We start from the raw sequence: 25,812 nt of genomic DNA, 5'->3' as shown, positions 1-25,812 counted from the left end.
TGGGTTGGTAAGTGTCTGAGTGGGTCTGGGAGTGGGTGTGTGGTTCTCAGAGTGGGTCTGTGAGTGGGTTGGTAAGTGTCTGAGTGGGTCTGGGAGTGGGTGTGTGGTTCTCAGAGTGGGTCTGTGAGTGGGTTGGTAAGTGTCTGAGTGGGTCTGGGAGTGGGTGTGTGGTTCTCAGAGTGGGTCTGTGAGTGGGTTGGTAAGTGTCTGAGTGGGTCTGTGAGTAGTTGTGTGGTTCTCAGAGTGGGTCTGTGAGTGGGTTGGTAAGTGTCTGAGTGGGTCTGGGAGTGGGTGTGTGGTTCTCAGAGTGGGTCTGTGAGTGGGTTGGTAAGTGTCTGAGTGGGTCTGTGAGTAGTTGTGTGGTTCTCAGAGTGGGTCTGTGAGTGGGTTGGTAAGTGTCTGAGTGGGTCTGGGAGTGGGTGTGTGGTTCTCAGAGTGGGTCTGTGAGTGGGTTGGTAAGTGTCTGAGTGGGTCTGGGAGTGGGTGTGTGGTTCTCAGAGTGGGTCTGTGAGTGGGTTGGTAAGTGTCTGAGTGGGTCTGGGAGTGGGTGTGTGGTTCTCAGAGTGGGTCTGTGAGTGGGTTGGTAAGTGTCTGAGTGGGACTGTGAGTGGTTGTGTGGTTCTCAGAGTGGGTCTGTGAATGGGTCGGTAAGTGTCTGAGTGGGTCTGGGAGTGGGTGTGTGGTTCTCAGAGTGGGTCTGTGAATGGGTCGGTAAGTGTCTGAGTGGGTCTGGGAGTGGGTGTGTGGTTCTCAGAGTGGGTCTGTGAGTGGGTCGGTAAGTGTCTGAGTGGGTCTGGGAGTGGGTGTGTGGTTCTCAGAGTGGGTCTGTGAGTGGGTCGGTAAGTGTCTGAGTGGGTCTGGGAGTGGGTGTTTGGTTCTCAGAGTGGGTCTGTGAGTGGGTCGGTAAGTGTCTGAGTGGGTCTGGGAGTGGGTGTTTGGTTCTCAGAGTGGGTCTGTGAGTGGGTCGGTAAGTGTCTGAGTGGGTCTGGGAGTGGGTGTGTGGTTCTCAGAGTGGGTCTGTGAGTGGGTCGGTAAGTGTCTGAGTGGGTCTGGGAGTGGGTGTGTGGTTCTCAGAGTGGGTCTGTGAGTGGGTCGGTAAGTGTCTGAGTGGGTCTGGGAGTGGGTGTGTGGTTCTCAGAGTGGGTCTGTGAGTGGGTTGGTAAGTGTCTGAGTGGGTCTGGGAGTGGGTGTGTGGTTCTCAGAGTGGGTCTGTGAGTGGGTTGGTAAGTGTCTGAGTGGGTCTGGGAGTGGGTGTGTGGTTCTCAGAGTGGGTCTGTGAGTGGGTTGGTAAGTGTCTGAGTGGGTCTGGGAGTGGGTGTGTGGTTCTCAGAGTGGGTCTGTGAGTGGGTTGGTAAGTGTCTGAGTGGGTCTGGGAGTGGGTGTGTGGTTCTCAGAGTGGGTCTGTGAGTGGGTTGGTAAGTGTCTGAGTGGGTCTGGGAGTGGGTGTGTGGTTCTCAGAGTGGGTCTGTGAGTGGGTTGGTAAGTGTCTGAGTGGGTCTGGGAGTGGGTGTGTGGTTCTCAGAGTGGGTCTGGGAGTGGGTTGGTAAGTGTCTGAGTGGGTCTGGGAGTGGTTGTGTGGTTCTCAGAGTGGGTCTGGGAGTGGGTTGGTAAGTGTCTGAGTGGGTCTGGGAGTGGGTGTGTGGTTCTCAGAGTGGGTCTGTGAGTGGGTTGGTAAGTGTCTGAGTGGGTCTGGGAGTGGGTGTGTGGTTCTCAGAGTGGGTCTGTGAGTGGGTTGGTAAGTGTCTGAGTGGGTCTGGGAGTGGGTGTGTGGTTCTCAGAGTGGGTCTGTGAGTGGGTTGGTAAGTGTCTGAGTGGGTCTGGGAGTGGGTGTGTGGTTCTCAGAGTGGGTCTGTGAGTGGGTTGGTAAGTGTCTGAGTGGGTCTGGGAGTGGGTGTGTGGTTCTCAGAGTGGGTCTGTGAGTGGGTTGGTAAGTGTCTGAGTGGGTCTGGGAGTGGGTGTGTGGTTCTCAGAGTGGGTCTGTGAGTGGGTTGGTAAGTGTCTGAGTGGGTCTGGGAGTGGGTGTGTGGTTCTCAGAGTGGGTCTGTGAGTGGGTTGGTAAGTGTCTGAGTGGGTCTGGGAGTGGGTGTGTGGTTCTCAGAGTGGGTCTGTGAATGGGTCGGTAAGTGTCTGAGTGGGTCTGGGAGTGGGTGTGTGGTTCTCAGAGTGGGTCTGTGAGTGGGTCGGTAAGTGTCTGAGTGGGTCTGGGAGTGGGTGTGTGGTTCTCAGAGTGGGTCTGTGAGTGGGTCGTTAAGTGTCTGAGTGGGTCTGGGAGTGGGTGTGTGGTTCTCAGAGTGGGTCTGTGAGTGGGTTGGTAAGTGTCTGAGTGGGTCTGTGAGTAGTTGTGTGGTTCTGGGAGTGGGTCTGTGAGTGGGTTGGTAAGTGTCTGAGTGGGTCTGGGAGTGGGTGTGTGGTTCTCAGAGTGGGTCTGTGAGTGGGTTGGTAAGTGTCTGAGTGGGTCTGGGAGTGGGTGTGTGGTTCTCAGAGTGGGTCTGTGAGTGGGTCGGTAAGTGTCTGAGTGGGTCTGGGAGTGGGTGTGTGGTTCTCAGAGTGGGTCTGTGAGTGGGTCGGTAAGTGTCTGAGTGGGTCTGGGAGTGGGTGTGTGGTTCTCAGAGTGGGTCTGTGAGTGGGTCGGTAAGTGTCTGAGTGGGTCTGGGAGTGGGTGTGTGGTTCTCAGAGTGGGTCTGTGAGTGGGTTGGTAAGTGTCTGAGTGGGTCTGGGAGTGGGTGTGTGGTTCTCAGAGTGGGTCTGTGAGTGGGTTGGTAAGTGTCTGAGTGGGTCTGTGAGTAGTTGTGTGGTTCTCAGAGTGGGTCTGTGAGTGGGTTGGTAAGTGTCTGAGTGGGTCTGGGAGTGGGTGTGTGGTTCTCAGAGTGGTTCTGTGAGTGGGTTGGTAAGTGTCTGAGTGGGTCTGGGAGTGGGTGTGTGGTTCTCAGAGTGGGTCTGTGAGTGGGTTGGTAAGTGTCTGAGTGGGTCTGTGAGTAGTTGTGTGGTTCTCAGAGTGGGTCTGTGAATGGGTCGGTAAGTGTCTGAGTGGGTCTGGGAGTGGGTGTGTGGTTCTCAGAGTGGGTCTGTGAATGGGTCGGTAAGTGTCTGAGTGGGTCTGGGAGTGGGTGTGTGGTTCTCAGAGTGGGTCTGTGAGTGGGTCGGTAAGTGTCTGAGTGGGTCTGGGAGTGGGTGTGTGGTTCTCAGAGTGGGTCTGTGAGTGGGTTGGTAAGTGTCTGAGTGGGTCTGTGAGTAGTTGTGTGGTTCTCAGAGTGGGTCTGTGAGTGGGTTGGTAAGTGTCTGAGTGGGTCTGGGAGTGGGTGTGTGGTTCTCAGAGTGGGTCTGTGAGTGGGTTGGTAAGTGTCTGAGTGGGTCTGTGAGTAGTTGTGTGGTTCTCAGAGTGGGTCTGTGAGTGGGTTGGTAAGTGTCTGAGTGGGTCTGGGAGTGGGTGTGTGGTTCTCAGAGTGGGTCTGTGAGTGGGTTGGTAAGTGTCTGAGTGGGTCTGGGAGTGGGTGTGTGGTTCTCAGAGTGGGTCTGTGAGTGGGTTGGTAAGTGTCTGAGTGGGTCTGGGAGTGGGTGTGTGGTTCTCAGAGTGGGTCTGTGAATGGGTCGGTAAGTGTCTGAGTGGGTCTGGGAGTGGGTGTGTGGTTCTCAGAGTGGGTCTGTGAGTGGGTCGGTAAGTGTCTGAGTGGGTCTGGGAGTGGGTGTGTGGTTCTCAGAGTGGGTCTGTGAGTGGGTTGGTAAGTGTCTGAGTGGGTCTGGGAGTGGGTGTGTGGTTCTCAGAGTGGGTCTGTGAATGGGTCGGTAAGTGTCTGAGTGGGTCTGGGAGTGGGTGTGTGGTTCTCAGAGTGGGTCTGTGAGTGGGTCGGTAGGTGTCTGAGTGGGTCTGTGAGTAGTTGTGTGGTTCTCAGAGTGGGTCTGTGAATGGGTCGGTAAGTGTCTGAGTGGGTCTGGGAGTGGGTGTGTGGTTCTCAGAGTGGGTCTGTGAGTGGGTCGGTAAGTGTCTGAGTGGGTCTGGGAGTGGGTGTGTGGTTCTCAGAGTGGGTCTGTGAGTGGGTTGGTAAGTGTCTGAGTGGGTCTGGGAGTGGGTGTGTGGTTCTCAGAGTGGGTCTGTGAGTGGGTCGGTAAGTGTCTGAGTGGGTCTGGGAGTGGGTGTGTGGTTCTCAGAGTGGGTCTGTGAGTGGGTCGGTAAGTGTCTGAGTGGGTCTGGGAGTGGGTGTGTGGTTCTCAGAGTGGGTCTGTGAGTGGGTTGGTAAGTGTCTGAGTGGGTCTGGGAGTGGGTGTGTGGTTCTCAGAGTGGGTCTGTGAGTGGGTTGGTAAGTGTCTGAGTGGGTCTGTGAGTAGTTGTGTGGTTCTCAGAGTGGGTCTGTGAGTGGGTTGGTAAGTGTCTGAGTGGGTCTGGGAGTGGGTGTGTGGTTCTCAGAGTGGGTCTGTGAGTGGGTTGGTAAGTGTCTGAGTGGGTCTGGGAGTGGGTGTGTGGTTCTCAGAGTGGGTCTGTGAGTGGGTTGGTAAGTGTCTGAGTGGGTCTGGGAGTGGGTGTGTGGTTCTCAGAGTGGGTCTGTGAGTGGGTTGGTAAGTGTCTGAGTGGGTCTGTGAGTAGTTGTGTGGTTCTCAGAGTGGGTCTGTGAGTGGGTTGGTAAGTGTCTGAGTGGGTCTGGGAGTGGGTGTGTGGTTCTCAGAGTGGGTCTGTGAATGGGTCGGTAAGTGTCTGAGTGGGTCTGGGAGTGGGTGTGTGGTTCTCAGAGTGGGTCTGTGAATGGGTCGGTAAGTGTCTGAGTGGGTCTGGGAGTGGGTGTGTGGTTCTCAGAGTGGGTCTGTGAGTGGGTTGGTAAGTGTCTGAGTGGGTCTGGGAGTGGGTGTGTGGTTCTCAGAGTGGGTCTGTGAGTGGGTTGGTAAGTGTCTGAGTGGGTCTGGGAGTGGGTGTGTGGTTCTCAGAGTGGGTCTGTGAGTGGGTTGGTAAGTGTCTGAGTGGGTCTGGGAGTGGGTGTGTGGTTCTCAGAGTGGGTCTGTGAGTGGGTTGGTAAGTGTCTGAGTGGGTCTGTGAGTAGTTGTGTGGTTCTCAGAGTGGGTCTGTGAATGGGTCGGTAAGTGTCTGAGTGGGTCTGGGAGTGGGTGTGTGGTTCTCAGAGTGGGTCTGTGAGTGGGTTGGTAAGTGTCTGAGTGGGTCTGGGAGTGGGTGTGTGGTTCTCAGAGTGGGTCTGTGAGTGGGTTGGTAAGTGTCTGAGTGGGTCTGTGAGTAGTTGTGTGGTTCTCAGAGTGGGTCTGTGAGTGGGTCGGTAAGTGTCTGAGTGGGTCTGGGAGTGGGTGTGTGGTTCTCAGAGTGGGTCTGTGAGTGGGTTGGTAAGTGTCTGAGTGGGTCTGGGAGTGGGTGTGTGGTTCTCAGAGTGGGTCTGTGAGTGGGTTGGTAAGTGTCTGAGTGGGTCTGGGAGTGGGTGTGTGGTTCTCAGAGTGGGTCTGTGAGTGGGTTGGTAAGTGTCTGAGTGGGTCTGGGAGTGGGTGTGTGGTTCTCAGAGTGGGTCTGTGAATGGGTCGGTAAGTGTCTGAGTGGGTCTGGGAGTGGGTGTGTGGTTCTCAGAGTGGGTCTGTGAGTGGGTTGGTAAGTGTCTGAGTGGGTCTGGGAGTGGGTGTGTGGTTCTCAGAGTGGGTCTGTGAGTGGGTTGGTAAGTGTCTGAGTGGGTCTGTGAGTAGTTGTGTGGTTCTCAGAGTGGGTCTGTGAGTGGGTTGGTAAGTGTCTGAGTGGGTCTGGGAGTGGGTGTGTGGTTCTCAGAGTGGGTCTGTGAGTGGGTTGGTAAGTGTCTGAGTGGGTCTGGGAGTGGGTGTGTGGTTCTCAGAGTGGGTCTGTGAGTGGGTTGGTAAGTGTCTGAGTGGGTCTGGGAGTGGGTGTGTGGTTCTCAGAGTGGGTCTGTGAGTGGGTTGGTAAGTGTCTGAGTGGGTCTGGGAGTGGGTGTGTGGTTCTCAGAGTGGGTCTGTGAGTGGGTTGGTAAGTGTCTGAGTGGGTCTGGGAGTGGGTGTGTGGTTCTCAGAGTGGGTCTGTGAGTGGGTTGGTAAGTGTCTGAGTGGGTCTGGGAGTGGGTGTGTGGTTCTCAGAGTGGGTCTGTGAATGGGAACTAGGCCTGGGCGTAAAATTCCACTCCGCTCGTGGAGTTTGTGGAATTCAGCAGCTCTGTGTTCCGCAGAGAACGTGAAGTCACGATAAACTCTGCACTCCGCAATGGGGTGGAATTTGTTTGTGCCACAGGGGAGCGCGATTGAGCGACTGAGGCTGCAACCTGTAGGGCACCAGGAGGCCTGGGCCCTTTGAGGAGTGGTTGAGAAAGGTGGCGGCTTCCTACAACATCTCAGCAATCTCACTGTGGGGGGCTTCCTTGTCACAACAATAAGGGTTCTTGGCCCCAAACATTCCTCAGCAACTAAGGGGACTTCATCTCTCAACGAGTAGTGTACCAGGAGGCCCCTCTGCAGAGTGGTGGAGAAAAGGGTCGGGCCTCTGACCACTCAGTAATCCCGCTGTGGGGGGCTTACTTGTCGCAACAATAGGGTTCTTGCTCCCCAACGACCCTCAGCAGCCAAAGAGAATTCATCTCCCAACCAGTAGTGCACCAAGATGCCTCAGTGCAGAGTGGATGATAAAGGGGTCGAGGTCTCCGACGACGTCCCAGCAATCCCGCGGTGTGGGACTTACTTGTCGCCGCAATAGGGTTCTTGGTCCCCAACGACCCTCAGCAGTCAAAGGGGTTTCTTTCTGCTCGTTTCTGACCTTTAGTTTGTTCTTTTTGGCCCCGGAGTGGTGGTGGGCCCCAGGGCTTATAGAGCCCATAGGGGGGGGGGGTCTGTGTGCCCCCTCCTTTTTTATTATTAAAGCCCAGGGGAGGTGTTGGTCCCCGGGGCTCAACAGGAGGGTTCTGGGTTCAGGATCTGGTCAATGGCCAGGCCTTGCACAGTGCAGTAAGGGATGCAGACATTAGGTTCTAGGTTAGTCATGTTCAGAGGACTCTGGGACCAGGGTCTGGTCAGCGCCCAGGCCCTGCATTCAAAGCTTTTACTAGAGAAGCTTTTTGGCACAATCTTCAGCCTTTATTCCACTGCATGTCAACTGGCCACCTCTTCCTTCCGGGGCCAGAGCAGGGTCAAGGCAGGGGGTGCTCTGAGATTGATACTGGTGATGCCCTAATTGCTGCCACGTGGCAACGGCTGATTGGTTTCCTCTTTTCCCTGAGAGAGAACCAAGCAGCCAGCGTGCCATGCCCCGGGGGCAGTGGCTGGCGCAGTGCACCTTACCCCATGGGCAGAGGCCTGCATAGTGGACCATGCCCCGAGGGCAGAGGCTGGCACAGTGGGCCAAACCCCGTGTGCAGTGACCGGCACAGTGGGTCATGCTCCGGTGGCAGTGGCAGGCACAGTGCACGGTAATACACCGGCTGCAGTGGCCGGCGCAGTGGGTAGTGCCCCAGGGACAGTGGCCAGCACAGTGGGCTATGCCCAGTGGAAGTGGCTGGCACAATGGGTCATGTCCCGGGGCAGGGGCCGGCACAGTGCACCAAAGCCCAGGGACAAGGGCAGAAAAGCTCAGTTAGGGCCTCCCACATGGGGAATGTCTTGGGCGCATTTGTAAGAGATAATAGACAGGTGTTAATGCCTTGGTTTCCTGCTGGGGTTTTCTAACTGGTCAAAGAAAAAAAGTAGAAAGCAGTCCCGGCAGTCCAGTGGCGACTATCTCATCTCTTTAAGTGATGAAAGGGCCAGAGATGGACCTTTCTCCTAAATTTGGCCAGGAGTGTGCCAGTCTGGTGCGCCGTGGCCAAGTTTGCCTGGTTAGGATTTGAAGACGGGCATCCCTCCTGCCCTGCAGCTTCAAAAATGCTTCCAAATATGAGCCTCATAGCGCTTGCTTGATCTAAGCAACAAGCGCTATTTTAACACATTTCCCATGGCTCATTCTCATTGGCGCCTCGAGGCACTCTCCCTTTCACCAAGTTGTGTCATCCCAAAATCAACCCGACCGAGGAAAACTTGGAGGGGCGGGAGGGGGGGGGGTGAGGGGGCTAGACTTTCTCACTGAGGATCGGCCACTTAAGTTCGGCCTCTCAAGAATCACAGGTCGGCAATCTTCCCGCCCCCTCCCCAGTGACCTCCTCAACTATTCCTCCCCCCTCACAATATGCCCCCTCCCACTTCACTTCAGCCTCACCGCAAGCTAATGCGCTCCTCGTCCAATCTGCATCATCCCGGTACTCCAATCTCTTCTCCCCCATTTTCCTTCCAGTCATCCCCCTTTTTAGTCCACCTCTCCTCCAACTTTCTCCCCCAGTGAACTTTCCCTACGCTCCCCTTATCCCCTTATCCCCTCCTCCATACCTCCTGCCCACCTCCCCCTCCCCTCGTTATTCACCCGGATTTCGCCTCAATCCCACTGCATCTCTCTCCTCCCTCCCACTCCTCCAGCAATGCGATGCTACTCCCTTTCCCCCCCTGGTTACCCTGTCCATTTCCCACCCTCGGGTCCAACAGTACCACTTCCTTTCCCCAACTTCCCTTTCTCTCAACCCCCCCCACTCTGCCAGATGCCCGTTCCCTCACAGCCTCCTCTCCTACCTGACATGCCCTCCACAACCACCTCACCTCTTTTCTTCCCAAACCTCCTTCATTCCCATGACTCCACACAGTCCTCCCCTCTCCTTTTTCCCTATCGCTGTGTTCCGCACCCTTCTCCCCCTAAAGTTATCCCTAATTCCTCTCCTTCCTGCAACACCAACAAAGGCAACTCTCCCTTAACCTCCGACTCATTAACTCCCGCTCTCAACATCCACCTTTCCCCACTTTTGAATCTTACACCCCAACTCACCTCCTATCCCCCCACCTCTCCCTGCCCTCCACCACCAATTCCACCCCACCTGTTTCCATCGATCCACCCAACCTTCCGTGCTCTGCATTACTCTCGCTGGAAAATAAGCTAGGTTCCCTTATCACCTCCATCTCCCAGCTTACAGCTGCAATTTCACTTCTAAGCTCTAAGATTTCCACCTTTCCGTGCACCCCCTCCCCTTCCCAACTTCCCACGAGATGCACCTTGCCCCCTCATCTCAATTTAGCCAAGCTCAATCAGTCTGCAAACTTTGTTAACTCGCACAAGCCTTTGAACGCCGCCCTTCCTCAACCTGCATACCCTAGCAATCTTACTATCTGCACTATTCCAACCATCTCCTCTTTCAGAACCAAGCAACCACCTAAACCCTCCCGAGCACCCCCACATAAGCACAACATCCCGATCACCCTTCAGAGCCCAAGTGCCCCTGTCACCAAAACCGTCCTGACAGAGCTGCGCTGTCTGCTCCACAACTGCAGATCTGCAGTAAAACACAAACTTGAAATCTCAGATACCATCACCCACCACAATATTGACATGCTCTTCCTCACAGAGACCTGGTCCAAAGATACCTCGCATTCTACGTTTGATCTCCTATTACCCACAGGCTATTCTATACTTAGGAATTACAGAACTGACAACACGGGAGGAGGTGTTGGAGTCATCTTTAGAAACTCCCTTCAACTTAAGGCCTCTCCTATCAGCTCCTTCCACACCTTTGAATGCCTTTCTTTTGAGCTACAAGTGCACCACCGTTCACCCCTCAGATTCCATGTCATTTACCGCCTGCCTCGTAATGGCCCTTGGTTTTGGAGGAACTCACTGACTTCATCAGTGACCAGTACTCGCAAAGTGACAATCAGACCTTCGTGGGTGACTTTAATCTCCACTGGGGCTCACCGCAAGACTCCTCCGCAAACTCCCTGGCCACCTTCCTCTCTGTCAACGATCTCATCCAACACTGCACAGAATCTACACACTCTAAGGGCTCAATCCTGGACCTTGTTATTTCTAAAGCAGGCATGCTTTCCATCACTACCCCTATTCACGTAGACTGGTCTGACCAGCTCCTCATCCCATTCTCTATTATTATTATTAAATCTTTATTTCGACATATGACTGTCATAAAAGAAACACAGTAAAATACAACTTTAAGAATGTTAAAACATCAATTGCTATGAGGAATTTAAAAAGAAATGTAACACACATTATCCAACATCATGGGATGGGCGTATCCCTTAAGCTATCCCTTTAGTACAACAGGAACTCATTACCCCCTACCAGTTTACACCACTCAAAATAGTTCATTATTCCAGAAATTTCCTCCTGATATTCCACATTGAAGCCAAAAATTTCGTGACCCCCAAAAACAATACAAGGCGACAAGTCAGTTTTTAATATTCGGTATGATTGGTGGTACTGCCTAATGCCCAGATTTTTGCAGGTGGGAATAATCCACTTCTTCCAAGGGGTCATATAGGAGGGGCAGAAGAAAACCATGTGTACGTCCGACTCTAGTTCGGGGTCGCACACTGGACAGTTTGCAGGAGCGTCATGGTACCATCGTGCTGTTAGACCTCTGAGCGGTAGGGAGTCATATCTCCATTGGAGGTATAGCTTCCTGTGGGCGCCCGGGCTGATTATGTCCAAGACAGGCTCGAATTTGTAATTATCCTTTTGCTCAAGGAATGACATAGTTAATGGCCCTATTTTGGGGTTCGATTGGTAATCAGACACATTTTTATGATAATATGTTTTCACCAATTCCCGCCGGGGTAGCCCACTACATGCTTCTGCAGGGTTCCTCCAAGCTTGGGGATACCCCAATCTATCGAACTCTTGCCTGATATGTTTTAATCATGGGATATTCCAGATGTTTGGCAGCTGTAGGAGTTCAGTCAATTCATTCCTATAACTGGCCAATTCGGGAGTCGCCCATAGTCGTCTCCAGAAGGTAAGAGGTTTTAGACCTAGTTCCTCCTTTATTGATCTGAGTCCCAAATCTAATCTATTGGGGAGAACGGGCGTGCCGGGTGGTAGAGATAGCAGCTGCCTAATAAACCTGTTTTCAGTGGTGATAATGTCTGGGTGGCAGCAGTGTCCCCATAACTCGCCCCCGTAGATCACCGCACCCCGTGCCTGCAGCTTAAAAATTTCAAGAGGAGGAGATACAGGTTTAAAGGTAGTTTGTTTAAGGAGTTTAAAAATCCCGCCTATTTTTTGGGAAAGCTTTAGTTGGGATTTGGTCTGGTGGTGTGCCCAGGTCATATCCTCGTTCAGAGTTAGGCCCAGGTATTCGAATGTTGAGACTCTCTCCAACCGGACACCTTCTATGATAGGGTTAGGGCGAGACATTCTCGGTGGGTTGAAGATCATATACTTTGTTTTGGATTTGTTTATTTCCAGGCCCCTTTCATGGCAGAAGGCAACAAAGGCAACAAAGGCATCCAGGACTCTCTGTATACCCATTGGTGTCTTTGCGAGCAGCAAGGTATCATCTGCGAACATGATCGCAGAGATACCTGGACCCGCCAACCTAGGAGCGTCCCTATTGGGGACCCTGTTCAGGTAGTCAATCACCCCGTTTACAAAGAGGCAAAACAGGGTCGGTGCTAACACACAACCCTGCCTTACCACTCTGCCAACGGGGAAGCTTGCCGACAGGGTCCCTTGCCTCCCACATCTTAACCTTGCAAAATTCTGTGAGTGGAGGCGAATTAGAATGTTTAAAAGGGGCGGGGGTATACCTAAATCCCTTAGTACGCTCCAAAGTTTCCCCCGTGGTACCAAGTCGAAGGCCGCACGGAGGTCAACAAAAACAGTATGCAGTGAGCCCCCTTTATTTTGACCGTTTTCCAGTACAGCATCTTTAATCTAAAAATCTGGTCGACGGTGGATACCTTCTTTCGGAAGCCTGCCTGGTAAACACTCAAGATTTCTGAATCTTCTACCCATTCTATAAGGTGGTCCAGGATCAACCTTGAAAAGAGTTTCTGCGAGACATCTATAAGGCTGATAGGCCTATAATTCAGCGGTAAGAGAGGTGAGCCCTTCTTAAATATTGGCACCAACTCGGCCCCCAGCCAAGTTTTGGGAGGAACCATTCCCCCTAGGATTCCATTAAAGATTTTTTGGAGATAGGGGGCCCATATCTCGGGTTCCTGTTTGTATAAATCTCCCGGTACCTTATCCAGGCCTGCCGCCTTGCCTGTAGGGAGGTTTACTATAGCTGTTCTTACCTCAGTCAAAGAGAAGGTGAGCTCAGGCCGGTCACATTCCGGGGAGTATGCCTTTGGAGGTATGTGCCCCGAGGGGTCGTTAGGTGCTTCCTTATAAAGATTGGCAAAGTGTTGTTCCCAAACCTCGGATGAAATGTTCGGTGTCACTGCTTGTTCAGGCTCCACCGAGCCTGTACTTACAATTTGCCAAAACTCTCTATTCAACTATCACACGCTATAACACTTGGCCAACCCTAGAGGGCCATCTCCTGGTTCCGTGATGTTAAAAATATTGATGTTGGTCCCCTCTGTGAATCAGCTTTGTTATCACTTCCAAGGCTAGACCCGAACCTAGATGTTGACGATCTCACCTCCCAATGCCTCACAGTTCTTGCAGATGAAATCAACAACGTCGCTCCACTCAAAAGCAAAAGGTTAAGGCCCACCCCCTCAGCACCTTGGTTCAACAAATCAATCTATGAAGAAAGGAAGCAGCTAAGATTCCTGGAGAAACAATGGAGGCAAGTGCCCTCCACCGATAACTTGTCCATGCTTCGCTCTGCAAGGTCCAAGTAGCACAAACACATCTTCCTTGGGAAAGCGGCGCACTTCAGAACCCTCCTTGACTCAGCCAAAAATAGACCCAAAAAACTATTTGATCTCATCAAGAGTCCTGACTGCTCTCCCCCTGCCTCCAAGCTGGAGGATTCTGCAAAGAGAGCAGTGGATTTCGCTATATTCTTCGACGAAAAAGTGAAATCTCTTGTGGATCAGGTCGCTCATCCTACCCCTCCAGAGGAGTGCAAGTCCTTAGCCATTTGGCAAAACTTTGACCCCATTTCTGAAGATGCCCTTCTCAAGTGCATCCGCGAAACAAAGCCCTCCAACCACCATCTGGACCCCATCCCCAGTGCCATTGCCATTGACTTTTATACCCTTTCCCTCTCCTACTGCACCACTCTGGTCAACCTCTCCCTCTATCAAGGCTCCCTTCCTGTCTCCTTCACAACTGGGCAGGTCACCCCACTTCTTAAAAAACCAACTGCTGATGCGTCTGACCTCAACAACATCCGCCCCATCACTAACTTACCCTTTCTTGCGAAGGTTACAGAAAGATGTGTAGCAAAACAACTCTCTCGTCACACTGTCAATCACAACACCCTCCTCAACACTCTGCAACAGAGAATGGGCATGGAGGGCACTGTGCTTAAATGGTTTGCTTCTTTCCTTTCTGATAGATCCCAAATGATCAAAATAGCGAACAGTCTCTCTTCTCCTGTGGCGGTGGGTCAAGGTGTTCCCCAAGGCTCTATTCTTGCACCCACATTGTTCAACCTCTATTTAGAACCACTGGGAAATCTCCTAAGCAAATCTGGGATCCACTATCATCTCTATGCAGACGACACTCAAATCTACCTCAAGGTTGCCTCCACTCACGATCTCGCCGTCCTAAGCTCTACTCTGGACTTCATTCAAAACTGGATGTCAACTCATCAACTGATTCTGAACCCCTCCAAAACTGAATTCCTCCTCCTCTTCTCCTCTTCAATCTCTCCTCCCCCGGTGCAATCATGGATGGATCAGTTGAATCTACTGAACACTAAGGCCATCATTGCCGACAGCGCAAAATCCCTGGGTGTCATTCGCGACAAAAAACTCAATCTAACCCCCCACATCAATTCCATTGCAAAGTCTGCTCGATACCATCTGCGCCTTCTTTGGGGAATCCGTCGCTTCTTCCCGGAGCAGGACCTTATAACCCTGGTGCAATCGCTGGTCCTCGCCAGACTGGACTACTGCAATTCTCTTCTTACTGGCCTCCCCAAATCCCTCCTGTCCCCCCTTAAGTCTGTTCTCCATTCAGCAGCTCGTTTCATTTATGGGGCCAAAAGAAGCGACCACATCACACCGATGTTATCCACCCTCCGCTGGCTTCCAACCGAGGCTAGAGCTATCTACAAGACTGCTTGTATCACCCACAAAGCCTTGCACTCCTCCTCTCCCCGCTACCTGGCGAATAAACTGAAACTCTCTGGAGGCTCAAGACCTTCACGCAATGCGGAGAATCTACATCTTGAACCTCCCACTTTCAAGAAGGAAAGAACGATGGCTCAATCCTTTTCAGGCAACGCAGTGAGAATCTGGAACTCACTCCCGCCTCAGCTCCGGACCACCGCCTCCTCCCAGGCCTTCAAAACTGACCTCAAAGTTCTCCTCCTTCAAAGACACTTCCAAATGTAATCCATGCCCTCTCTATTATCTGAAGGAAGCCCTTCCATTATAGAAAAATCTACTGTACATGACTATGGAAGTGTCCTCCCAGTGTGTTCTTGCGGTTTGAGAGTCTGCCATTTATAGTATTATCCTTCTACCTGTGTTTGGTACTCGTGTGTAACATGCACCCGTCACTTTCTCTTGTAACACACTGTTTTCTACCTCTTACATTTGTCTGTTTTCGATACCTGCACAAGTGCCACCAGTGCCTAGGTAACGTTTGTTCTTGTGCTTGAGTGTCCTCCATATATTGCAGTATTTTACCTCTATGTTTACTTTGTACGCTTTTGTAACCTGCACACGTCACTCTTTCCTCCTGTAATGCACCGTTTGCTACCTCTTGTATTTTGTTGGCTCACGATTGTCATTTTTGCGTCATTTAATGTAAAGTTTGCTTTTGTATTTTGCTCACTTGTAATGTTCTCATGTATCAGTTCTGTTCCTATTGTGAAGCGCTCTGACACCTTCGGGTAAAGTCCGCGCTACATAAAAACGCATAAATAAATATATAATAAACTTATCGGCAACACTCATAACAAGCCACGTTCTATGGGGCCGGGGGCAGTTCAAGCCCCACGCCCTGGTGCGGCGCGCAGACTGCACAAGAGAAGAGGAAGTGTCTGCGGAGCGCCGGGATCTGCCTCCAGCGCGTACCGGGCCGCAGCCTCCTCCCAAGCGGCGGTGTTAGGACCCAGCCAGGGGCGGGCTGTGCTGGGAGTGGGGAGGAGGGGACGGGTTTAGGGTGGGAGCGCTGGCTTCGTGCACCAGAGGTCCGGGCTGGAGGTGCACGTGAGGAGGGAGAGGGGAGCGCGCGAGGGGTGCCTCGGAGGGGACCCGGGGGGCACCGGCTGTCTGCAGACTTTCAACAAACTCTGGAGTCCGTTCCACCCTGCAGGACGCGAGCTGAGACCCCAGGGGACGCGTCCCAGGGCGTCCCGGAAAACTGCAACTTTAACACACTGGAGTTTATTTCACTCTGTCGGACCCGCAGCTGGGCGCAAACTGAGGCTATCACAGGCCCTCGAAAGGGAAATACCGAGAAACGAAAGGAGTGAAGGGGGGACAGTGAAAGTACTGGGGGGAGAGAGCAAGGCCACGGTATCATCATTCATCGACCCCTGACACCACACTGGAGCAACGGAGGATAACTTTGGGGTCTCCGTGGATGGACACCTGGACGCCTGGAATGTAACCGCTGGATTTATCATCACGCATTTATTTGTTTTCAAACTTGTATTAACTTTTCATGTAAGTTATTGGCGGCCTGACGGCTGCCTTTGGGTCTCCGCAGACCTTCCTGTTCCAGGAGCTGGGCCGGTCCGCCCGGAGCGCTGGCGGAACGGACCGGCGCAAACAGCGCAGCATCCAACGCGGATCTTACGCGGGGGGCGGAGAGCTCCGCGGAGGGACCGCCATCCCAAGAAAAGCCCAGAGTGGCCCTGGTTTCCAGCTAAAGTGCCAGCGGCGACTCCAGGATGGACAGACTGCTGCTTCTGCAGTGCTGCTACTGCCTCTTCAGCCCGCTGCTGTACCAGGTAACGAACCTCGAGGCGCTATTTATTAAACCCTGGCAGCATGGACTTCCAAGCGCTGTGTGTTTCCATTCTCAACGCCTTTTCTCTTCTGTGCGCAGGTGCAGGGGAGCGACGCCGGGCCCCGCGACCACCCAGGTGAGGAGGGGTCTGTTTACTTCCAGTCACTTCTGCATTGTTCCACTAACAGTTTCCACGTGTGCTCTGATAGTGCATCAAGCGCCTCGAAGGGTCTGTCTGTCGCAGTTCACAGCGCTATACAAATCCGTTCAACGCAACTATAAACATGTCCAGCCAGTGCTTAATTTGTAAAAGAATAAGTGCCGGGGCCGTAAGTGCTGCACAGGTGCGCTTCTGAATGTCAGGGGCGCCGAACCCCGAGAATGCCCCCCGCCCCCAAGTGGTGTCTCCGCGCTGGTTGCTCCTGTTATTATGTAGTGATTGGGAATGTTTTTCTTGGTAAACATTGGGAGCTCAGTTCAGGGTTTCCAACAAAAGTTGTAAAATGTCTCTGTATTCGGCGTGAGCCCTTTGGTGAGTTTAGCGCTGACTGCCAGGATGTAAGTTTTGGCGCTTGACTACACAACTGTGTGATTGTGAGCAGACCCCTGTATTGCCAAGTGCCTCGAATTGTAAATATGCACAAAAAAGACGAATGCTGACTTTGCTTTCTAGTCGGATCCAAGGGTTTATATCATTATATTGTGGTCAAAATATCAGCTTACAAAAATATCGTCTCGGGGACATTGCAAGCTGAGGAAATACAGATGTGCTGCCCTTAACCCCACATCTGCGCCGTTCATGATACAGCGGCAATGAGTGCAGCGTTTTTGCAGGTCTGTATTTCAATCGGAATCAGCCATATGATTCCGATCCAAGCTAGGCTTGTCCACGCCTCGAGCTCATCACATCCTGGTGTCTGTGATTTGGTCCCACCCTGACCCCTGCTGACCCCTGCTCTCTGCGTGCTTGAGATGCTCCGGCTACAATAAAAAGGCCCCCTTCTTCTTGCGGCTTGAGCTGCGCCTCATCAAATATTGCACATTTATGTGGCTTGAACCGGAGTTCCCCTTCTCTTCTCTTTATAACTTTATGCCCAGACCACTGTGGTCTTTGTATTGTATTGTTTTGTAATTGCATTTATATAGCGCTTACTACCTGTGGTAAATAAATAAATAATACCCTATTTTTGACTAGGCATATATCATAACAGATAGCTCAATAAATAAGAGTCAAGATTCGAGGTAGTAGGAGTTTCTGCAGGTTTATTACAGCATAAGGACAGGATCAGGACAACCTGCATAGGAACAGAATGGCAGGGCTAGAGTGGCCCGGCAGCTGCCGGGGCTGGGTCTGGGATGAGCGCGCTGACTTTTAATAACAATACACGGGCATATATACATAGCGCAAACACATAGCATTACATTGCAGTAGGCGTAGCAGAAGGCGTGACGCGTAGCAGTCGCGAAAGATAACAGTAAAAGTAGGTGTAACTGGGCGTATACATAGACATGTGGTGCAAACGTAACAGAATATGTCATGAATGGGGCGGAAACATAGGAGGGGGCTACCTAAAGAGCCGGGACCTCTAACCTGGTGGTGCGCGTAAACTGGCAATGACGTATTACTAGGAGAAGCTGGGGGCTATGAACTCTGTGCTAGGAGCAGAGACTAAAGTCTGGAGGGTCGGAGCGACATGTACCTAAACCCTATCTAGTATCTGATGTTTAGGGAACATGTTGATATAAACTAGAAGTCATGAGGGGAAAAGCTAACTTGACTCTAAGACTGGACCATGCATTATTCTACATGTAGTGCGTGATGAAGAATATTAAATGACCAGTAAATACAGTATTTCTCTAACATGGAGACGTGAAGGCTAGACAATGACGGAAACTATTGATGCAGTTCAGTAGCTTAGGAATGCAGAGAAGGAGGACTAAACTGATAGCTGGAATCATAACATACTCTTGGCAGACTCAGAGGCAGAGCCAGGCTGCACCGGGCACTGCGAGGCAGGAAGTGAGTGAAAGGTCGAGGATACAGGTGGGGGCTGTATCGCTCCTCGGAGAGGGTTCAGGAGACAGGAGCTGAATCTAGTGTCCGGGCCCTGTTGAGGCCTGGAAACGGGAACTTTATAATGAAATAACGTGCACACTGGGGAACGTGGCAACGTAGCTTTACATAGGCCTGATATTCGTAGTATTCACGAGGACTGGAAACTGGCATACTAGAGGTGGACACAACTGTAATTGCGTCTTGAATTAGACATGGGGAATAACATATGCATATTGGTCATGCACACATAACATATGATGGATGAGGCGTAGGGACACAGAACATGGCAAAATTTACTTTTCCACATTCCCTCCTTGTCACTACGTTTCCATCAGGAAACATCAATATTCATGATACCATCTATCATTTCATACAGTACCATTTGTTCATCTCGAATTGTCTTGGAACGGGATTTAGAACGGGGCTTGGGACTAGGAATACAAGAGGTAGCACAAATGCCGCAAATCGCAGGGCCACATTGTATACAGAGGCAGCAGCTTAATATGATCGCTACTGCAATACCTAGAAAGGACAGGACTTTCCATCCCCATGCGGAAATTATATTCCAGAACCAACCGGACCATGTCCAGGTGCCTGGATTTTGGTGTAACAGATGGGCAATTTTATGAAGTCTGATTATAGCTGAATAAACGGACGGCGCGTTATTAGGAATGAAAATGCAGCAACTAGATCCGAGAACTCTACAGGCCCCGCCCCTATCGGCCAATATGACGTCAAGGACGAGACGATTCTGGAGCACAACAATTCTCATAAAGGATTGCTCTTCGGTTAAGTTACCTAGAGCGGAGGCAGTCTCATCTACTACTGCTTCAAGGGTTCTTGTTAACCTACGGATTAGCTTACTGTTTACAACTGTACCTAAATAAGGGAACACACCTTTATCTATATCAATGAATTGCTCTGCGGCAGTTTCAGTATAATCGACAATCGGGAGGTTTCTCTTGTGTCTAGTATGTACTAGATGTGTGTTTCTATGATAGTCAGGTGGGGCTAGAAAAACAGGTGGCAGTAGGAAGGCAATGTAACAGGTTCCCTCCCAATCGAGGGGCAGATGAACATATGCAGTTTGACCACAAACAAAATAAGAATGACGTGAAGCTTTAAAATTAGATTTCCCACTGTCACTATACTGGATAATAGTAGTACAATCACTATGTCCTACGTGTACAGAACCATGACTACGGACACACAATTCGCCTTTGACTGGTAGTACTGAAATAGCAGGTGAGTCTGGAGTAGTATCAGACTGGACATTCAGGACCATGAAATTCGACGAATAATTACCTAAATTATACACTTCATTTTCTAGATCTAAACCTGTTCTGTGGGGGAAACCTTGCTTGTCTGGGAAACATGTACTGTTAAGAAAAGACATATCTGTTGAGGAGGACGTTAACGTGGACCATGCTCCACACGAACCATTATGTGAAAAAGGATAAGGAAAAAGTGGCAGAACTCCCTTCGGTGTCTGGAAAGGGGGGAGTCGACCACACACCCAACAATTAGTGGCATTGCTGGTCTGGTGTGAGTAATGTAACATACGGATAAATGAATTGTTACGCATAGCGAGGCGGTAAGCATATTCGTGAGGAGGCAGATCACTAAACGTGTGCTCTACTGTAACATTAGCAGACTTATTTACATGAGGAACTGGAAAATACAGGAAAAATGCATAGCTGATGCAAGAAATCATAATGCTGATGAATAATATGAAGCTTAGAAAAATGATACATTGAATTGAGCTTTGACTGACTCTCTCACTATGGGGGTCTATCTTATACATGTCAGAAACAGCCTAACCGTTTCACCTAGGGGAGGACTTATACAATCAAACTGACTGACTTACTTTACTAGACCGTAGTTTTAACTTATACTCCTGCTGCGGAGTTTTCTCTAACAAGGGAGGGGTTGTAGCAATGTCTTTTGCGGGACAGTCCTTAGGAACAATATTTCGGCAGTCCTTAAAATCCTGGGAATCCTTGGAAATGTTTTTAGAAACGGGTTTTAATCCATTGAAAAGTTTTACATGAGAAAGATGTATCCATCCTTTCCGGCCTTCCAACTTCACGGCTGTACGGGTGGTGAGGAGGACCTGACGGGGCTCCTTCCAACGAGGTTCCAGCGGACTTGATCTGTCAAAGTTTCGGATCATCACCAGCGAACCTGGAACGATTTCATGCGGTGCCACCTCGGTATTGTCTGGAAATGCGGCGGCAACCTGTGAACGACATGAGTTGAGGGCAGACATCAAGGAAGCTAGGTAATCTGTCAGCATATTACATGAAACATCGGTAATACTTCGGGGTCTAGGAGTACCCCACATGTTAGGGGGGCGGCCGAAAACGACCTCATACGGGGACAGACCTGATCTGGAATGTGCGACCATGCGCATATAAAATAAAGCGACTGGCAGAGCTACTAGCCAGTCCACACCCTTTTCTTTACAAACTTTGGCGATACGGATTTTCAGAGTTTGATTATGTCTCTCGACTAGACCGGCTGCTTCGGGATGGCGTACACAATGGAACTTCCACTGGTACCCTAACAAAAGGGAAACGTGCTTCATCAACTCAGATGAGAATGGCTGACCGTTATCAGAATATACGACTCTAGGGAGTCCGTATCGAGGGAAAAATTCACGAACCAACTGCTTGGCAGTGGTCGCGGCTGTGTAATCTGGGACTGGATATGCTTCTGTCCATCTGGACAAAGCGCATACAACTACAAGGACATACTTGAAACCTCGACATCGCTCCATCTGAATATAATCCATCTGGAGGACTTCAAAAGGGTGGTCAGGAGGCTGGAAACCACCTTGCTCCACCGGGACACTTTTACCTGGATTAAACTGACAACATATCATACAGGTACGGACTTTCTGCTTGGCTGCAGCTCGTAAATGCTTGTTGAACCAAATGTTCTGAATACTGTCTAACATAGCTTTTTCTCCTAAATGTGCTGGACTATGTGCGGTATTAACAATGACTTGAACCATAGAGTCGGGGAGAAACCATGTGGCTCTACCCTTTGTTAACCATCCTTGATCTGTCTGGACCCCTCCTTGTTCGGACCATTTCTTGATTTCATCGGGAGTAGCATGTAACTGGATATCTATGACATCCTGTGTAGGGTCCTTAATTGTCATACATGTAGTCGGATCTGGAGTATGTGTCATGTTAACTGGACTGTCTGGAGTCTGTGCTGTAAGCTTGGCTGTGCGATCTGCTAGATCGTTACCTTGAGAAATAATGTCAGTGACTTTCGTATGTGCTTTGCACTTCATGATAGCGATAGATGTCGGTAAATGTATTGCATCTAACAGAGCTTGGATAAGGAAACCATGCTGAATCTTGGTTCCATGAGAAGTCATGAAACCTCTCTCTTGCCAGAGCACTCCGAAGTCGTGTACAACTCCGAATGCGTAACGTGAATCTGTGTAAACATTAACTTTCAGGTTCTTGGCGTGTATGCAGGCTTGTGTCAGAGCAACTAGCTCTGCTGCTTGAGCGGACAGAGGGTCAATGCGGTGTGTTTCAATAACTTCAGTGTCAGTAGTCACTGCATATGCGGCGACTAGTTCTCCTGTACTAGTTCTCATACATGAACCATCCACATAAAGTGTCAGGTCGGGATCTGGTAATGGAATATCTGTCAGGTCTTGTCTTGGCTTTGTCGTAATGTTAACTACTTCCACGCAGTCATGTGTGTCAGGATTTGAATTAACTGATGGTAACAGTGTAGCAGGATTCAGGACGTTGCAGCGTCTAATTTCTATGTGTGGCTGAAACAGTGTCAATTCATAACCTGTTAAACGTGCAATTGTCAAGTGCTGAGTTTGTGTTCGGTTTAAAAGAACTTCTACGGAGTGTGGAACTTGTACTGTCAGGGAGTGTCCTAAAACTATGGAATCACTTTGTCTGATAGCTAGTGCTGTGGCTGCGACTGACTTGAGGCATGCAGGCAACGCCTGGGCGACTGGATCTAATGTGCTCGAAAAATAAGCACAGGGCTTGTATTGACCTGCTTGATCTTGTGTGAGAACAGATAATGCTGTACCTTCACGTTCTGCGACGAAAAGTGTAAAAGGCTTACTGTAGTTCGGTGTAGCTAGAACTGGAGCTTGGCATAAAGCTGTCTTTAACTCATTGAAACTAAGTGTATGTTCAGATGTCCAAGGGAGGACAGTCGATACGGCTGCCTCCTGTGTCGTTAACTGTATCAGTGGCTTGGCTAGAAATGCATACTGGGGAATCCATTGTCTGCAATAAGAAGTAAGGCCGATAAAGGCACGCACCTCCTTCTGGGTTCTGGGCTGGGGAAGACTCGCTATTAACTGGATACGGTCTGGTGTCAACTGCCTACCCCTCTTGGACAGCAAGTGTCCTAAGTATACCACTTGCTGGACACAGAATTGAAGCTTCGAAGGGGACACCTTGTGCCCCATCTCGGCTAGGAAATACAGAACCGTCAGTGACGCTCGCTCGCAATCACGTTCAGAACGGGCTGTGATCAGTAGATCATCGACATACTGGAGCAGGGCAGTGTCAGTTGGCATGTAAATGTTATCTAGTTGTCTCTTAAGTGCTTGACTGTAAATACTAGGGCTTTCTGTGAAACCTTGAGGAGCGCGTGTGAACATATAGCTCCTTCCATTTAAACAAAATCCGAAAAGAAACTGGCTGTCTGGATGAATGGGAACGCTAAAAAATGCATTCTTGAGGTCTATGACAGTGAAGAACATGGCTTCGGGATCAATAGCAGTTAACAGGGAGGAAATATCTGGGACAACTGGGTACTGCGGAATAATACATTTGTTAAGTTCTCGTAAATCAATCACTAATCGATATACTGGGGGTGCATTTGGATCAGTACGTTTCATGACTGGAATGATCGGAGAATTACATACATTGGAGTCAGTTTCTACAACTACTCCTTGTGCCATGAGCTTGTCTATAATTTTGGATAAGGCTGCTACAGCCTCAGGTGGCAATCTATACTGTCTGATTCGTGGTAACACTACACCTGGTTTGAGAGTCACACGATGGGGTGTGATTTGCATATAACCTACATCAGTTGGACCTTGCGCCCATAAATGCTGCGGAACATTAGACAGTCTTGAATCAAAATCTCGTAATACATAGTGACCCTTAAAGTCACGTAGGAACAATCGTATTCCCTCTGGGGAACAGCAAATGACTGCACCTAATTCTTTCAGTGTCTTAATGCCTAACAGATTTTCTGGACATGACTTAGTAAGTAACAGATCAGTAGTGCGGGACAATGGACCTACTTCTAGAGTGACTGGCTTAGATATCTCGTTAACGATAGGTTTTCCTGAAAATCCAAGGGAAACATTTCTTGAGCCTGAGAGCGGAGCCCCTGGAACTTCGGCATGACTAATTGTGGTCCTACTTGCCCCTGTATCAATCAGAAACTTTCTGTCTTTCCCTAATACTTGACTGTGAACATAGGGACCTTCTTGATCTACAGGTATCTCGATGAGAGGCAAGCCTACCTCCCTCTCTAGGCTGTTTCATGAATATGGCTGGTACTCTGGATACTCAGACTGTGCATACTGGTACATCTGTGATGTAACGTGCTGTGTTGCAGCAATAGGCTGCGGTGCTGTAACTGTCTGTTGTGCATTCTGTGGCTGAGGAATCTGTGAAACTTGTTCTTGTCTAGGCGGACGTGGTCTTTCTTTAGTCTTACCAGTAGCTATGTTGTGTTTCAGAACTGCACACTCATTTATAAAATGACCTGGCTGTTTACAATAATTGCAATTCCCTTTAACGGGAGCTGCAGGATGACTGGCTTGATTCGGACCCCTCTTCTGACTGTCTTGAGGAACAGATTGTGCAACTAGCACTTTCATTTTCGTGTCTTTCATACGTTTTCTCTCGTGTTCTTGCTCTTCCCTGATTCTATTCTGGTGGTATTGAAGCATCTGGAGCATCTGGGACGGAGTATTTGCTTGCCAGGTGCTTTCGACTTTCAAAACTCGATTTTTAATTTGTGGACTTGAATTCTCGACTAATTTAGTAACGAAAAGGTGAGGGTATGACTCACTACTTGTCTTGAGGCCACTGTTAATACTGAAACATTTTTCAAACCTAGAATAAAAATCACTAATATCTTCATCTTGTTTCTGTTTACAGGCTGAGATTGCATCCCAGTCTTCTTTTCTCGTTGTCAATAATCTGGGTAAAACTTGTATTAATAATTCTGGTAACTCTTTACATTTATCTCCAAGACCGGTACCTGGTACTCGTGCCTTGTCTTCAGCTTCTAGAACTGCCCAATCTATCTTTTTCTCTCCCACCTCCCATTCTTTTTCCTTTAGCTTTTCATACACCCCTGCGGGTAGCAGAACCTTTAACATTTTAATGATATCTGGGTAAGTGTATTCTCCCATACGGAGCATGTCTTTTAATTCTCTATGGAACCCTGCTGGATCTTTGTCATGACAAGGAATTAATTTCTTCATCTCGAGAAGTTCCATCTTTGTAATCGGAGTGTATACAAACACTCGTTGCATTTCGCCACCCGTTCCTTTGACTGGGTGGACTTCTCGTAACGGATTCTGTCTGTCTATGTAAAACGGTTTACTTTCTGGGGGTGAGACATGAACAAAATGCGGGTTCAAGAACGTTCTATATTTGTGACGCTGTTCTAGAATGACACTAATTAAATCGGTACCTAGACCTCTCCATTTGTACTGGAGTAACTCGTTCAGGACATCATGTAACGGACCTGGATCAGAGTGCTGACCCTCATACAGAGTAATGAGGTGCTGGATCATATACATACCCACCAGTCGTTGTTCGGCTGGGGGCAGTTTCAGGAACATTTGTGCCACTATTTCGTCTGGAAAAGTGGTAGAATCAGTAATCCATCGGACTGCTGATCGGACTAGTTCTTGTTCATGCATAGTACTTAATTCACTGTAACCGATTCGTGATTTCAGAATGTGATCGGTAGCTTGGAATACTTGTTCTAGGGAACCTTGTTCTGGTACTAAATGATGGAAAATAGACTTGTGTTCTAGACGTAAATGGCGATCTGGAAATCTAGGTTTTCCTACATACGCTATTCTGGCGGGATTCTCGTCGTCTTCCTCTTCAGGATCAGAGGTACTTTCTTTCTCGCTTACTTGTGCTGCTTTACGCTGTTCGTGTATCTTTATTATTTCTTTACGGATTTTCTTGTACATACTTTCCATGGCACCGACGGTCTTGTGCTTACCCTCGGCTATATTATCACTCCACCTTGTCAGGATTCTCATTTCGGCAGAATCTTTAGACGGGTAATCTTGTTCTCTTATTAGACAATTAATCAGAAACTTTAATATCATGAGCTGGATCTCGGCTTTCCTTTGAGACATGGCTTTGTGAATACTTTCTGGATCATCCCCTGTACGGATGAAACGATATATTCTGTCTAGATCTTCTTTCATATTCGGTAAGGTGACTAGATACTCGGCCACCTTTCTTACGCGGAACGAATATAAAACCATATTATCCTCGCCTGGGACTGGATCATAGACACATTCGGCAAGGGTTTTTCTTATTTCTGCTACAGTCTGATGTCTAGGCGTACGCTGTGACGCTTGTGCATGTAATTCGGCTAACGTTAAACGCTTGTGTGGCGGCGGGGTTTGAGGAGGACCTCCTCCTGCGGCCCCTAAACTAGAATCATCGACGGACATTCTTCGTGGCGGAGCGGGAAGTTGAAATGCTAGCTGGACCGGGGGTACCGTAGCAGGTACTCCGGTGTCTGGAAGAGCGGGAAGTGCCTGATTTACAGGGACTGGCGGAGCGCGAACAGGATTTGCATATTCTGGGACTGTGTCGTCCAAATAGGACGA

General features: G+C 49.9%; 1 protein-coding gene across 1 annotated transcript in view; it reads left to right on the top strand.

The window, feature by feature from the left end:
* Positions 1–15,101: 15,101 nt before the first annotated feature.
* The window catches only part of ADGRD1 (adhesion G protein-coupled receptor D1), a 1,126,805-nt gene continuing 1,116,094 nt past the window's right edge, over positions 15,102–25,812 (top strand). Inside the window, exons 1-2 of the mRNA XM_078666340.1 lie at positions 15,102–15,869; positions 15,968–16,004. The gene's annotated coding sequence lies outside the window, so the exon portion shown is untranslated. The remainder of the gene's footprint in view (positions 15,870–15,967; positions 16,005–25,812) is intronic.

The sequence above is a fragment of the Lissotriton helveticus genome, chromosome 11 (assembly GCF_964261635.1).
Source record: "Lissotriton helveticus chromosome 11, aLisHel1.1, whole genome shotgun sequence".
NCBI classification, from domain to species: domain Eukaryota; kingdom Metazoa; phylum Chordata; class Amphibia; order Caudata; family Salamandridae; genus Lissotriton; species Lissotriton helveticus.
Note: the sequence above shows the minus strand (reverse complement) of the source record. Positions and strands in the feature narration are given on the sequence as shown.